The 9676-nt window shown below is 38.9% G+C and overlaps 1 non-coding gene across 1 annotated transcript; it reads right to left on the bottom strand.

The window, feature by feature from the left end:
• Positions 1-2887: 2887 nt before the first annotated feature.
• LOC141616576 (small nucleolar RNA R71) lies at positions 2888-2994 on the bottom strand. Its single transcript, XR_012530914.1, has one exon. It is a non-coding gene; the product is annotated as a small nucleolar RNA R71 (small nucleolar RNA).
• Between the last annotated feature and the right edge of the window lie 6682 nt (positions 2995-9676).

Here is a 9676-nt window from a genome sequence, read left to right as displayed (position 1 = left end):
TAAAACTAAGTAGGATTAACCTACCTTTTAGCATACTCCGTAAGCAATCCGGCTAATAATAATCTTCCACAAAAACCATCACCTAAGTATAATAATTAAATAAAATTACTAATTAATCTAATTAAATTAAACACGCAATTACTAATTTAATCTAATTACTAATATAATTATATAACAATATAATTAAATTAAAATCCCGACTTGATTCCCGCTAATTACATGGTTTGAATCCCGACTCATACTCATTATTTAATAATTAAAACATGTCTCGAGTTCCACTTAAACATTCACAACCTCTCACACAAACACACGGTTGAACCGTGAGCTTGTACCCACGAAACAACCACCAAACGCCGCTCCTTGACCACGACGACCACTGATGTGACCATTATTTTAGCATATTTAGTCCCCGAATTAGCCTCGTTCCTATGCTTTTTAGTTCATATTTGGGTCATTTACTATCTTTAGTCCTTTGTTTTGCATATTCTTTGAGGTTTTGTTTCCTTGGTAGGAGAGGAGTGCAAACCTTGCATTTTCATGGCAAAATAGAGCTAAATTGATCGAATCTAATGACCAAGCATCAAAGAGAGGACAAGACTAAAAGGCCTTTGTAAATATTGTAGTAGATGGGCAATGATGAAGAAGCTACTTGCATCTCCGACAAAATCCCGGAGGATTGTTGGGAGAAGAGAAGAAGAAAAGAAGAAAAGGAAGGCTGGGACAAGATCCGCTCGTCCAACCAGGCAGGACGCCCGTCCAAGACTGAAAGAATCCGAGAGTCTTTGCCATAGGGACGCCCGTCCATAAGCCACCCAGGACGCTCGTCCAAGCTACTCGGACGCCCGTCCAGCCACCTGAGAATCCGCTCGTCCCGACCCTTGGACGCTCGGATTGTGTTACAGACCCACACGTCCTCTTCTTGCTCCATGAAAGATGCGCATATTTTTGAATGACTGACTAAAAGGAGACCCACATCTTTTTCTGAGAGGAGTGATTCTTCAAGGACTTAATCGTCATTTAAGCCCTTAGTAAACCCTAATTTGTGTACCTAATCCCCACTATAAATACCCCATTAGTCTAATTAGATTATGCATGTTCTTCTTATCAATCTTTAGTGTAGTTTATATCATTCTAATCTCTTCTTAATCTTGTAATCAACTTTTAATCAAATAATAATACAAATCTCATTTCCTTAATTTCTCTTTTGTTCATGTTTTATTTTGTGTAATTGAAGATTATTTGGGTTATTATTAAGAGATTGACAACCTTCCAATCATTCATCAAGTACTTCTATTATTCTTTGCATTATTATTTTGGAATCATCATTAGGTATAATTCTCTTAATCCCTTTTTAATTATTGTTAATCATCTTCATTTATTCATCATGTTTTGCTTTGTTAATATGATTGACAACCTTGTTAACATGTTAAACTTGATAATGAGTCAGTAGTTTCCTTAACTAGGGTTAATGTGTAATTAGGGGAAACCAACATGGGGGATGATTCATGCTTAATTTAATATGTTTTCATAATTTATTTGCTTGCTTGTTGTGATCTCAACGTATGCACATGTTATATTTGATGAAATGTGAGTCTATGAATCCTTGCATTTTTTACCCATCACTTACCTTTTCAATGAGACTTGTAAGACATAAACCAAATCGAGTCTCATTAGACCATGCATATAGTTGAGTAGGGAAGATTAAGTCGACTTGTAGGTGTTGTACAATCTAATCGATTCGTCTCCGAGACCCAAACCTTCCTAGGATTGTAAGATATAAACCAACTCGATCCTATCACAACAATAATTGCTTGCTTATAATTTGAGAATATGTTTGTATGATCAATTCCCATGAATCCCCTATGACCCCATGACACCCTAGTGCTTTTAATCAATTTTTTACATCTCATTTTAATCATCTTACTTGTTTACTTTTATTGCTATTTAGTTTAGTGATCTTCTTATCTCAACCCAAATCCTGACACCCCTAGACACCGCTACTTGCAATCGAAAATCCTTCATCAATACCCGTCCCTTGGGATCCGACCTTTACTTACCTCTTTACTAATAGTAGAGTTGTTTGTGGAGATATAAATATTGTTTTGGTCTAGGTGCTCCTAACGACAAGTAACCGAAATCTAAGCTCCAAGTGAGTCCGTCCAAAAAATGGCGCCGTTGCCGGGGACGGTGTTAACTTGATTTGATTTTCTTAGATTGTTATTAGTTGTGTCTTTCTTTGCCTTAGGGAAGTAAAACACCTAAAGGCTTGTTCTAATTGTTTTCAAGTTGTTTGATATTTTGCATGTCTAGAAGATCACAAGGTAACTTGTTACCCATTGATCACGAGATTGAAAGGACTTTGACAACCAATAGAAGGCTTGATAGAAACACTTTGAGAGGTATTGGTGAGGTTGTAGATATTCATTCTCTCGAGTTCATCAACCCTTTTGCAAGAGAAGGTGAGGAGAACCCAACACAAAATCAACCACCAAATCAATCACAAAATCAACCCACAATACCTAAATTTTCATCACATTCCGTACCAACCAAAGATAACCTACCCAATGGTACTCCTACACCGCAACACTTAACCGGAAATTTCATTGCAAAATCCGCATTTATCCAATTAGTCGAAAGAAGCCAATTCGGGGGGATGCCTAGTGAAGACCCTCATTCCTATATGGAAACTTTTTGTGACTATTGTGATGCGATTTCACAAACCGGTGTGACTCAAGACCAAATTCGATGGATCTTATTCCCTTTTTCTCTAATTGGCACCGCAAAACAGTGGTTGAAAAGCCTTGATAAAGTAACTCTTGGAATTGACTCTTGGAAAAAGTTGGCTCTAGCTTTCTACAAAAAATTCTACCCTCCGGAAAAGACTAACATGCTAAGAGCTCAAATTACGGGTTTTAAGCAAAGGGACGAAGAATCTTTGTATGAAGCTTGGGAGCGATTCAAAGGAATTTGTCGCTCATGTCCTCATCATGGACTTAGCGAGTGGTTCTTGGTACAACAATTTTGGAATGGTTTTATGTAGACTCAAGAAACATTCTCAACATGGGATCAAATGGTATGTTCACCGAAGTTGACGATAATCAAACTTGGAACAAGATTGAGGAAATGGCGGTCCATAATTCACAATATAGTAGACCTCGCAAGGCTACTAGAGGAGGAAAGCATGAAGTGGACTCTATTACTCAATTGGGTGCTCAACTTAGTGCTCATATTGATACCATCAACTTGAAGTTTGAGAAGGCTATGGCTAAACTTGAAGAAGCCTCAAAATCACCAAAGCATCATGTTAATGCCATGATATCATCTTCATCAATCCCAAGTGGGATATGTGAGAATTGTGGAACTTTGGGACATGACCAAAGTGAACGTAAGGGAACAAATGAAAAAGTGAATGCTTTTCAAGCATACAAGAGTGGTACCCCTTATTCCAATTATTACAATGAAAACACCAAATTCCACCCAAATCTCTCATACAAAAGCCAAAATGTTCAAAACCCTCATCAAACATACACCCCACCTCCCATGAGAAACCAAAATCAAAGACCCTTTTTCAACCAAAACCAAGGTTACCAAAATCAAATTCCATACAATCAACAAAATGACCAAGGTTTTGATGTTCAAAAAGCGGTCCTCCAAATGCAAAAGACATCACCATCAACAACATCCTAGCCCACACAAAAATGTTGGAAACTCAATTGACCCAACTAGCATCTTCAAACTATCAAAGACAAAAGGGGCAATTACCAGCTCAAAGTAATCCCCCAAGACATGAAACGATTAGTGCCATTAACTTGAGGAGTGGTACGAGATATGAAGGACCAAAGAAGCAAGTTGAGGATGAAGTTGTGGAAGGTAGTGACAAAGAAGAAGTTGTGCGAAACTCCAAGGAAGGAGAACCAACAAATCAAAAAGTTTCAAAGAAAAGTGAAGAAAAGGCCAAGGAGAAGGAGCCCATTATGATTAGACTTCCATTCCCGAGTCGTCAAGCTAAGCCTAAGTTTGATGACCAACTTGGAAAATTCATGGAAATTGTGAAGAATTTGGAAGTCTCGATTCCATTCACGGAATTAATCAATCACGTGCCTGCCTATGCAAAGTACATGAAGGACATCCTTACGAAAAAGAAGTCGATCCAGAAGCTTGAAACTATCGCCTTCACTAAGGTGAGTAGTGCAATCCTTCAAGGGAGTTCTCCTCCGAAACTTAGAGACCCGGGAAGCTTCTCAATACCGTGTACCATTGGAGACACCACGATCAACAAGGCTGTGTGTGATCTAGGAGCAAGCGTGAGTGTTATACCGTATTTGGTTAGTAAAAGGCTAGGGATGGGAGAACTTAAATGTACCAACATCATACTCCAAATGGCCGATAGATCGACGAAGACACCGTTAGGGATATGGGAAGATGTTCCCGTGAGAATCGGCAAATTCTTCATCACGGTGGACTTTGTCATTGTTGACATGGAAGAAGACTCCAATATACTGATCATCCTAGGTAGACCTTTCTTGCACATCGCGGGTGCGGTGATAGATGTGAAGCATGGAGAGCTTAATCTAGAAGTGGGAGATAAGACCATAACTTTCAATCTTGACAAGACCATGAGAGCTCCCCGATTGCATGAACCATGCTTTATGGTTGATCACTATAACCGGAAGGATTATAGGAAGAATTTGAAATTCCAATGGAAAAATAAAATTGATGATGCTCCATTCAATGAGCAAGGGAATAGCAATAAAGAGAGCTTTAAAAGCTCACCCATGACAAGTGAAGAAGATGGCCTCCTTGGCCGAGACAAGAAAGAAGGAGAGTTGTCACTATCAACTCAAGAAATTTTTAATGATCAAGTAGACGAAGTTTGCGGTCTTTGGGATGATGAGTTCGAAGGGATATTCAATCCCTGCATTGGTAATGCTATGAACCAAGACCATCACGGAGAACAACAAGTGCAAAGATCTATTTAGGATCTTTATCATGATAATGAACAAGCTTTCGACTACTTCTTCAAGGTGTTGAGTAACATCAACAACACCTTGAACATGCCCCCTTGACATCTCACATTGGATGAGAGTTTGGTGGAGTCCTCCCTAAACCACCATTTGTAAATATTCTAACCCCCTAACTTGCATTTCAATTTTTACATTGCATTCTTTGTCATTTTTGGATTTATATTTTTTGTGCCTTGATCAAGATATTCATCATTTTGAGAAAAGTGAGGGAGGGACTTATGATTTTATTGATGTGTAGTGCTTTGACTTAGTGTGGGGATAACAATTCCTAGGCTATTCATGACTTTGTAGTGCCCCTACAATGAAGAGCACGAGAATTGAAGGATGAAAATGACACGGGTTATGCAGTACCCACGGATGGACCTGAATCCGTGTGGTCAAAGAAGAATCCGAGCGGCCAAAAGGAGAATCCGCTCGTCGTCAAGGAATCCGAGCATCTAAGATACAATCCGCTCGTCTGGCAGAGCTGCAGAATTCAAAAAACTAGTCTGGCACAGAATCCGAGCGTCCCAATTGAGAATCCGCTCGTCTGATTCTGGACGCTCGTCTTACAGGAAAGACGCTCGTCTTTCTGCTGTTGAATTTTAAAGTTTCTCCTTGTAACAGAATCTGAGCGTCCGTCCAGGAAGACGCTCGTCTCAAATTGAAAAATCCGCTCGTCTTTGCTGAAAGACGCTCGTCCTGTGGCGTCTTTTCCTAAGATAAAACACGAAGAATCCGAGCCTCCCGACCCTCGGTCCGCTCGTCTTCCCCTGCTGTTTCAAAAATAACGGGTCTTTTAAACCCTCTTCCCTCATTCATTTTCATTTCTTCTACATTCAAACACTACCCAAAACCCAAAAACCCTCATCCTCTATATCAACAAAACAAAGTTTCCTCAACCAAATTCAATAAAATCAAATCCAAACTTCCTCATAACAAAAATTAATCACTCCTTTTGCAACAACAATTGATTCAAACACCAAAATCTTCAACTTTTGAGTCGATTTTTAAGATACAAAGCAACATTCTTTCATCTTAAATCGATTTGGGCATAACTAAAAATTGAAGATTCCAATCTTTCATTGGTGTAATCAAGCAAAGGAGAATGGCAAGAACTAAAGGAGGTAACAAGGCACCCCCAAAGAAGACACTTTCAAAAAGGCAACAAGCTCTTCAAGCAAAACAATTGTCAAAGGCATTGGTAGTCCATGAGGCAAGGTTGGAGGTTCAACAAGGTCCCTCTATGGAAGCTACAACATCAACAACTCCGGTCATTGAGCAATTATCCAATTATCCGGAGGTAATTTTCACTTCCGACTCTCATAGGGATAAATTTGTTCTCTTTGCTAAGAAGACCGTTATGCCTACAAAATTTATTTGTGAAGATGCTTTGACAAAAATGGGTGTTCTTGAACAAACCAAAACCTTCTTTGAGTCTATGGGATTGGGTAAATTATTTATCATGAAAGAATTGACATACCCCTCCCTCACCTTAGAATTTTTGAGTTCCTTGAAAGTCACAAGGGTGGAGACTAGAACCCACATCGAGTTTCGTCTTGCAAATGTTGATAGACGCATCACTTATGGCGAATTGAGTAAGATTTTAGGCGTTAGCGATACCCCGAAATACACAAAGATCCCCGACAAGTATGATCCTGCTCCTCTTTGGATGGCAATTTCCTAAAAGAAATTCGTGCGCTTTCATGATTGTCGTGCTCTATTAGTCCACCATCCGGGCATTAGAGTGTGGCATAACGTCATTGGGAATACTTTGATAGCAAGAAATGGCACTAATCATCTTACCAAGCTCGATTGTGTTCTTCTTGAGTCGGCCTTGAACATAGGAAGAGAATTTACTAAGCCATATAATGCTCTAAGACTTTTGTTGAACGATGGCTTAATGTCGATTGTGGTAAAGAGGGCAGCGCTTTCATTGTAAATGGAGGGCTAGTTACCCATTTGGCCAAGCACTTTAACCCAAATTTCAACAAAGACAACACTTATGTGGCGGTTAAAGGAGACCATCTCATTGATATGGACACCATGATTCACAAATTTAAATTGGTCAAGCATGATTCTCTCGACACCAAATATGGGTGGTTAACCAATGAAGCTAGATCCTTCACCTTGCCTTCAAAGATTTGCCGATTGAATGTTCACCGACCGAACTACCTTCTTCCACTCTCCGAGGAGACTGAGTATATTATTCAACAACAAAGAGGCGAGATTGACGAGGCCTCCTGCTCCATTATCACCCCACCTTACCCATTTGAGTATCACGAATTCAAACCCAAGGATGTTGAAGTGGGAAATGAATACATGACACTACTCATGAGGGAAATGCACAAGCAAGCTTACAATGATAGAGTGGATGCTTACAAGGCCCAATATCCACCCCTCCTACATCTAGCTAGGCAAGGACTTCTTGATCCATCATATCCTTTGCCTAGTTGGGCGGATAGGGAAGTTTTCTTTCCTAGCACCTCTAGTGGTGGAAGACCGGGTGGAGAGGAAAATGTTGATGATGAGGGTGTTGATGAAGAAGGTGAAGAAGAAGAGGTTCAAGAAGAAGAAGCTCAAGAAGAGGAAGAGGAAAGTGAGGAAGAGCAAGGAAGTGAAAGTGGGAGAGGAGATGATTCCACATCTATGGAGGAAGATGATGATAATGATGATATGATGGAGGATTAGCAAACCTTGGAGGCTCCTACATTCTTTCACCTCTATTATGGTTTGTCTACTTCCCTTGTTTTTATTTTATCTTGATCAATTAGTTTGTGGAGTCTTAGCAACATGGAGGACTAACACCTTGGCTTCATTAAGGTGTTCTTTTTATTGTTCCTAACTTGTAAAATCCAAAATGACAATTTATAGTTTCATGCATTGCATTCCATGTGCATGAACTACCCCGAAATTCAAGACATTAGAAATAATGTCTATTTTGGTTTAGGGAAGTCCATGCATATGCATTGGGAGCTAATTTAAATTATGCTCTCCGCCATAACAAAAACACATGCATCATGTAGTGTAGCTTAGTATAGCTTGCATTTAGTTTAGAAATCATGCACATTCATTGCATAATTTCCTATCGTATTGGCCATTGAGGACAATGCCCATACTAGTGTGGCGATGAGAAATTCTAACTTGACTTTTATTCAAAATCCAAAAAAATCAAAAATTTCAAAAAATCCAAAAAAATTGAAAAACTGAAAAATCCAAAAACATGTTCATTTCCTCTGTAGTGCAGTCTTGTATATATTGTGTTTGTTCATCCTTGTTTACATTGATTGACTACGCCACATCCGAGACATGCGGATATTGAAAACCACATGGTATGATTTTTCCAATCTCCTTTTTCCTCTTTATGTTAATGACTATGTGGCTTTATTTTGATTGATGCGGTAAAAACAATGTGAATTTTGGATTGCATTTAGATTATTTGGCATACTAGTTGGTAGAAGCATATGCATTAGGATGTATAAATGTTAGTTGCATCATGGCATATAGTTTGCATGTTAGAAAAATTTTGTGAAACCGTCTACTTGGGAAGCTTGACAAGTGTATATAGGCCCTAGTAGATGCTTTTTCTTCTTAAGACTTTGCTTGTTAGAATACTTGTAAAACACCCTAGGATGTGTCATGCTAGTATCCTTTGACCCATGGATTAAGGCCTAGTCAAGAGTACCTTGTGGTGTGATAACTCCTTGGCTAGCGTTTATTCCAAGGTGACCCTTGAAACCATGCAACCATCATTCATCCATGTTGTACCATACATTTTGTCATCAAAGGGAATGGGCACAAAAATTATTTTAAATTTGAGTTTAAGAATTTAAATGAAAATGAAAAAAAAAAGTTTGCAATTGCATCAAAAGAAAAGAGGAGTAACAAAAATGAAAACTCATAAGCTTCAAATATAAGGCACCCTCATTACAAATTGGGGTGACTTTGAAAATGTTCAAATGAAAATGCAAAAAAATTGAAAAATTGTCAAGTATTGAAAAGCCAAACATCAAAGAAATGGCAAAAAGAAAGTGTTCTCAAATGTTATATGCCACAAGAAATTGGGGGGAAAAAACAACAACAAAAGCAAACTCCCAAATGAAACTCAAATTCTATTGATCCCTTTATCCATCATATCTACTTGTGTGCATGGTAGAGAGGGGACGACCCTTCTTCTTGTCTAAGCAAGAAGGGGAATTCCGCGATCCTCAAGTTTTTCTAACACCATAGGGAGTCTATTCTTGACAAAAGCATTTAACGATTAAGGACAAAGGTACCCTAGCTTGACACAACTTGGAGGTGATTTATTGGTATCCTTCTAGGCTTAGTTGTTTGAAGAAATTGCATCTATGAAGGAGTGTGTACCCTTGAACTGCTTCCCTTGTAGATAATTTCCGCCACTTAGATGAGGAAAGTGACTATTCTTTTTGTAGATGCATCCATTACTTGATTTTATGTGTTTTAATGATTGGATGTGTCGTCATTTTGGCAAGACTCACCTTGCCTTGCAAGAAGGCATCCTACCTCATGGTTGTCTTGTTGTGAGTTGAAGGGGCGGAGTGAGATCCGCTAACTCTCTCATATCAGCTATATTAGTAGGATAGTTTAAATAACGGTCCTAGTTTTTATCACCTCTTTACTCAGGACGAGCAAAGGTTCGGTTTGGGGATATT

The sequence above is a fragment of the Silene latifolia genome, chromosome 11 (assembly GCF_048544455.1).
Source record: "Silene latifolia isolate original U9 population chromosome 11, ASM4854445v1, whole genome shotgun sequence".
In the NCBI taxonomy this organism is placed as follows: Eukaryota; Viridiplantae; Streptophyta; class Magnoliopsida; order Caryophyllales; family Caryophyllaceae; genus Silene; species Silene latifolia.
This window is presented reverse-complemented; position numbering and strand designations above follow the sequence as displayed.